The 6,729-nt window shown below is 40.5% G+C and overlaps 1 non-coding gene and 1 pseudogene across 1 annotated transcript; one reads left to right on the top strand and one right to left on the bottom strand.

Moving 5' to 3' along the window:
- Window positions 1-410: 410 nt before the first annotated feature.
- LOC140306233 (U2 spliceosomal RNA) lies at window positions 411-587 on the bottom strand (annotated as a pseudogene).
- Window positions 588-5,513: 4,926 nt separating this feature from the next.
- LOC140306314 (U2 spliceosomal RNA) lies at window positions 5,514-5,704 on the top strand. Its single transcript, XR_011915633.1, has one exon. It is a non-coding gene; the product is annotated as a U2 spliceosomal RNA (small nuclear RNA).
- Window positions 5,705-6,729: the final 1,025 nt, after the last annotated feature.

Below are 6,729 nucleotides of genomic sequence, written 5' to 3'. Positions count from 1 at the left end.
CCCGCTTTTGGCAAACTATGGCCTTCTTGCAGCCAAAAACCTCTGATCTCGCTTTTGGTGATGTAAGGTTGGGCATTCAGACCTTGCTTCACCTGCTTTTCACCAAATATAGTCGGACATTCACACCTTCTTGCAGCCGAACACTTCCGCTCCACCTTTTAGTTTTCTATGGGGCATTCACACCTTTATTTTCACCGCATTTTATAAAAACACCACAGGAACACCGTATTGAGGCTTTGTTCTGACCGCTCATTCGGTGTCGCGTTTCTTTCAAGCAGTTCTCCTGGTTAGCCCGCACTCGGCTCGCTCCCAGAGCCGTGTTAAAGTCTACTTCGCATTCACTCTCTTTTCTCAGCAGACTAAAAGAAACTTCCATCCTGCACCGCTGTTTGCTTTTTCACAAGAGCAGAGGAGAGCGCACCGTTCCCAGCGGCACTGCAGTACCGGGTCGATGCTTGGAGTGAACGGAGCAAGCTCCTTTTTCAACTCCTATTGATAAAAATCCATTTAATATGTAGTCCTTGCATAGACATATCACATATTAAACTGATAAGTACAGATGGATTATGTGCAATTATTAAAGAGAGTAGAGGACGATCTCTCTCGTTGGAAGTCCTTACCTATATCACTTATGGGGAGAGTTACAACCATTAAAATGATGATACTACCAAAAGTTAACTATTTGTTTTCAATGATCCCCATAAAACTATCTGCTACTTGGTTTCAGTCACTAGATTCATGCATCTCCAAATTTCTGTGGAAAAACAAACCACCACGTATTAGTTTAAAAACCCTACAGAAGACCAAGGACAGTGGTGGATTAGATTTACCTCATTTTCAGCAGTATTCCTTAGACAATAGGTTACAATATATATCAAAATGGTTTAAACCTTGTTGTTGTCACAGTTCCCAGAGACGTTGTAATCGTTGAGGATTCTATATTCACCCCCTCATTAGAGGCACGTGTTGCAGATTGATGACACTGAATCTTCTTCTCTGTTCATTGCTGGCATCATTCCCAGCATCGTAAGTGTTCGTGGCATTGTTAGCCTTTTCTTCTGGATCTTGATATCGAGCATCCTTTTGTATTTCTGGTTTGTAAGTCCTCTCTCTTCGTTCACCGGAGTCTTCGTCTCTTTGTCCTTGAGTTTGGTGATTTTTTCTTCTTTTGATGCCTTGACACAGTGTGACAGGTGATACCACGTGGGAGATCCTTTAACTTGGACTGCTGTCCCTGTGCTGCGAAATGGCTGTGCTGCTCAAATGGTCTCTCCTTCATCATATACACAGTTATTTATACATCACCTTCCACCATGAAGCGTTGTCCCTTTTTGTTTCTCTCTTTGTTCTTAAAATGCTGTTATGCATGTCTAAACCAATCCATTAAACTAGATCATTTTGGCAATAAAGCGATCTACAATGTGCTTGGTCGCAAAGCTTCTCATCTGTGGTAAACAGCTCTTCAGAAAGGCATTCTTCAATTGATTTCACTAATTTTATGTAATAATTTTGTGATTTCCTACAAAACTACACTTCTTCTCCCATCTGTCTGAGTATTTAATATTGTCTGGGTCCCGTTAAAACATGTATTTTTCCCATCTAATTTCTTGTTTGCTTTAAAACAAGTATTCCCCATTTTCTATCCCTTCAGTAGCCAACCAGTTTGTATGGAGTACACTGGAGCAACTTGACTGATCAGTAAAACACTGCTTTTGTTGTCACCGCAAGGCTTCCCCCGTCGGTTGTTTCACTGAGACACTACTGAGTAACTACAACTCAACACAGTTTATACACATAACATTCATATACATACTAACAAACAAACAAACAATAATTTATCGCAATTTTCTCATCTCTGTTTGAACGTACACCCAGGTAAATATTCCTGTAGTCTTCTCATACCGACTATGGACCCATTCATTGTTTAACTTCACTGTTTTGCAAATCCTAATTGAATATTACACATTGACATTGAACTTTACTGGATTCAGCAGCCTATATGTGAGCATTTATGTGTAAGCTGTTCTTCTTTGCATTTATCAGCAGCAAGCAATTCTTCACTGCACATGCATATGTAAATAGTAAAACAATTCCAATGTGTTAGCGAAACCTTCTATATCACAGTGGTTTCTAAGGTCTATTTTAAGTTCTTTGCCATCAGTGAGATGACATTTTCAGGAATTTCAAATCTAGAAATGAGTTATTTTACGCGTGATTTTGCTACTGAGATTGCATCTGCTTGTGCACATGGAAATATTTCAGACCATTTGGTAAAAACCTCTGTTGTCACTGAGCAGAATCGTTTCCCTTAACATTAATTTAGTTCAATGAAATCTACAAAATAATGAAATAATGAAATCCAAACAAATATGTTGAAAAAGATACACTGGCTTAGGGAATTATCTTCGTTTTGGTCTTAGATTGCCCTGTGGAATGTATTTTGCACATATTTGACCTGCTAGACAAAACTTTATTCATTTATTTATTCTAAAAAAAAAAATTCAATAATTAGTAAAACCATATGCTGTAAAAACCTTGTTCATTATTGCTTCCATCCCTCCTGTTGAGACATGACATGGTCCGTGGCTCAATACTGCAGCATATTTAAACAAATTCTTTGGCAGTATGGTTTTCCTTCCGGTCATTCATACGAGTCTATTGTAGATGGCAATTGAATAACATCTAATAATGCTAAAATATTTGTAGTTTATACATTTAGCTGTGGATGTCAACATACCTGTTTTTCCAATGCTGTGTTAACACATGTACAGTTGAGAAGGCATACTGACTGTCAGTGTAAACGTTAACAACCTTTTTGTTATTTAATTTATAAGCTTCAGTTAAAGCTACCAATTCGACTGCTTGAACAGAGTAATTTTTTGGTAGTGGTTGTTTTAAGAAAACTTCAGTTTCTGTTACTACTGCAAATCCTGTAGCATTTGTGCCATCAGGGTTTTTTTCCTTGATCTGTTGAATAAATATAGTTATTTCTGCATTTTCATAACGTATATCAGTTAAGTCTGGCCTGGGTAAAACCTGGCCTGGTTATTTCTGACAGGCAATCATGAGGCTTTCCATCTGTGGGGTAGGTAGCAGTGTGGATGGATTAAGTGTAGCACATCTCTCGACAACAAGGTGTGGCTGTGAAAGAAGAACTGTTATGTAGGAGAGATGTCTGGTAAAGATATTTTGTTAAGTAACCATATCACAGCCACTGCATGATGTACCTTAAGTGTTAATGGGTGAAATAACACCATTATTGTTGATGCCTGCACTGCCAATGGCTTCTGGCCATTGATTCAAAAGTACGATCTCGTCCCTTTTTCCCCCTTTCAGTGGACACTGGCCCCTAATTACCGCAATTCAGCAGGGGGTCTTTCATTAGGAGTACTGGACTCCCCCGTGCACGGTTTCAGCTCCGACCCTGGACAGCGGAAAAAACGTTGAGATCTGGTTTGAGGACCCAATTGTTGAGAAAAGTCTCTCAATGAGACTCAGAGTTGCTGGAGTCAGTTAATGCAAAGGTTTAATCTTGCAGCAAGTTCAAGAATGTGTGTGTGTATGGGTGTATGTGTGCGAACGTGTGTGAGTTTGTGTGTGTGAGAGTTTAAAGAACCTGTTATCCACAGGCAGGTCTTAACTAGTATGGCACGGGTCCAGCCTGTCTCATCTCTTTTGGAAGGTCCAGCACTCGGCCGTAACCCTTCTGTCTGTTTGGACTCTCACATACATTCGGTTAATCATAGAAAAACGAGAACAAAACTTTTTAGCCCCTTAAATTCGTAAAACAGACATGGTGCAGTTATTTCCATTCTAGAAAATAAGAGTAATCACCACCATTCCTATAAATTCTGGATATTCTAACAATCTGAATCTTTTTTAAATGTTCGATGAAGCCCTTTGCTGTTCTGTTTAGAGACTCAGCTGATCATAAACCAAGTTTTGCTCTTGAACCAAGCTTCTAAACTCTTCACCTTTTTCATTTCTCAGTTAGTATTCACTTTAAAACTGATTAAAAGAAAATTTAAATGAATGCCTATCAACAAATGTGGGATCTAAACTCTAGTGCTTCCTCTAAAATAATTTCCTTTCTCAATTCAGAAATGTGTGTGTGTAAGTCACAACACCCGTGACACCAAAACGGCTTTCTTTTCTCTCTTTTCTCTACACTCTGCACTGTGAGCACACACACCAAATCAGAAAGGCTTTTTTCTCTCTTTTCTACATTATGGGGACACAAAACCGCTCTCTCTTTTTTTTTTTTTTGATTGTGTGCCAGGGCGTTGTCTCACGTATTAGATTATGCTTAAGATACGAATGGGTTTATCAGTCACATCAGAATCCATACATACTGATCCTCCCGTAATAAAATGGTCGGATCTTATCAAACACACTTTGTTTCTTGTGACAAGTCAGCGAAACAGCGTATACACGTCAAGACACTGAATCAAGTTTGCCACAAGAACTCATAAGTTTGGCAGTATTGCTCTGCCGTCAGCAATCATACACCCATTTTATTTTCATGAGACATGTGCAGGCACCTGTTCATCTACTGTTCTATCACTATGAATTAGTTTATCTATTATCAATAAGGATACTTCTACAACTACTATCAAAGTATGTCCGGACTTCTTATGTTGTCAGTTGCTATATATGAATAAGTGGGTTGCTACTGAAAAGCATTAAGCATGTCACACAGCCCAAACATATAACATTTCAGGACACACCACACAGTTAACAACCACAGTGAAGCGTGTCAAAGCCCAAACATGTAACATTCAACAGGACACTTACACAACACATTCAAATCAAACAGTCAGACAACATACAAGAACATATACCCCAGCCGGCATTGCTCCCTGCCTATTTTCCTACAACTCACTATGTGTGCGCACACCTTTATTCACAAACTCTTCAACTTATACTCTTTTACCGAAGCTGCTACAGCTCGATTGGCCAAATACCCTTAGATCCTATTTCGGTGAATTTGACATCTGCCTTGCATTTAACAGATTAGCGGTTTAGCAGTTTTAATTTAGTTTGAGTGAAGGAATTCATTCTATAGCAAAATCCAAAATCGTGAAGAACTCATGAAAGTAAGCTTATTCTCGGATTCCTGAAACTTTAGATTTGCTCTTTCTTTTACTGCAAAGTACAACGTTGAGCAGCACTAATGAGTTGTTTCTATTTTTGGCAGGCTTTACCTTTGAGGATGAAGCAATTTCTGTCTGTGCAAAAGAAATCTTGTTACTGTGCAGAGTGACTTCTCTGAGTAGAGTCGCCTTACTTGTTGCGACTGTGCCGATGTTCGAAGCTGGAGTGCAAAGTTGTTGCTTGAATGGTGTTCGCTGGAGCGTGCGGTAGTGTAAAGTTATACCATTTAAAAGGGTTGAAGAGTGCTCAGTACAGCGGGTGGGTGGAGGTGCAAAGTGACACTATGGCCATAAAAAGAACACCGCTACAAGTGCGCATTGTGCCAGGAAGGGCCCTCGGACGTGAACCAGTGGACAGTTATCGCTTCTCGGCCTTTTGGCTAAGATCAAGTGTAGTATCTGTTCTTATCAGTTTAATGTCTGATATGTCCTCTATGCGAGGACTACATATTAAATGGATTTTTATCAATAGGAGTTGAAAAAGGAGCTTGCTCCGTTCACTCCAAGCATCGACCCGGTACTGCAGTGCCGCTGGGAACGGTGCGCTCTCCTCTGCTCTTGTGAAAAAGCAAACAGCGGTGCAGGATGGAAGTTTCAGGGAGCCCAAGATGAAACTTTGTTTTAATCTGCTGAGAAAAGAGAGTGAATGCGAAGTAGACTTTAACACGGCTCTGGGAGCGAGCCGAGTGCGGGCTAACCAGGAGAATTGCTTGAAAGAAACGCGACACCGAATGAGCGGTCAGAACAAAGCCTCAATACAGTGTTCCTGTGGTGTTTTTATAAAATGCCGTGAAAAAAAAGGTGTGAATGCCCCGTAGAAAACTAAAACTAAAAACTAAAAGGTTCGGCTTTATTTGGTGAAAAGCAGGTGAAGCAAGGTCTGAATGCCCAACCTTACATCATCAAAAGCGAGATCAGACGTTTGGCCATAGTTTGCCAAAAGCGGGTAAGGTGCGAATGACTGACTAAATATCAACAAATGTGGGGGCGGAGGTCTTCGGATGCAAGTGGGTGTGAATATCCCACCATACAAGTATGGTGGAGAGGAAGCTGTGAATGGCCGACCATAGTTTGCAAAAAGCGGGTGAGAAAAGGTGCGAATGTCCAACCATACATGATCAAAACAGGGAGCGGAGGTGTTTGGCTGCGACAAGGTGTGAATGTCCACCCATAATTAATGAAAAGCGGGCAACAAGTAGGTTTGAATGCCCAACCATACATCATCAAAAGCAGGAGTGGATGTGTTCGGCTACAAGAAGGTTTGAATGTCCGAGCATAGTTTGTAAAAAGCGGGTAAGAAAAGGTTCGAATGCTCGAACATACACCATCAAAAGAGGGAGCGGAGGTGTTCCGCTGTAAGACGGTGTGAATTTCCGACCATAGTTGGTAAAAAGTGGGTATGAAAAGGTTCGAATGCCCAAATTCGGCTGAAAAAAACTGTGTTCGGCTGCAAAAACGTGTGAATGTTTGACTAAAGTTTGTAAAAAGCGGGTAAGACAAGGTGCGAATGCCTGACAATGTATGATCAAAAGCGGGAGCGGAGGTGTTCAGCTGCAAGAAGGTCTAAATGTCCATC

Source organism: Leuresthes tenuis, unplaced genomic scaffold, assembly GCF_036924035.1.
Source record: "Leuresthes tenuis unplaced genomic scaffold, fLeuTen1.0.hap1 SCAF_4, whole genome shotgun sequence".
In the NCBI taxonomy this organism is placed as follows: domain Eukaryota; kingdom Metazoa; phylum Chordata; class Actinopteri; order Atheriniformes; family Atherinopsidae; genus Leuresthes; species Leuresthes tenuis.
The sequence above is the reverse complement of the archived record's forward strand: the minus strand, read 5'-3'. Positions and strand labels throughout refer to the sequence as shown.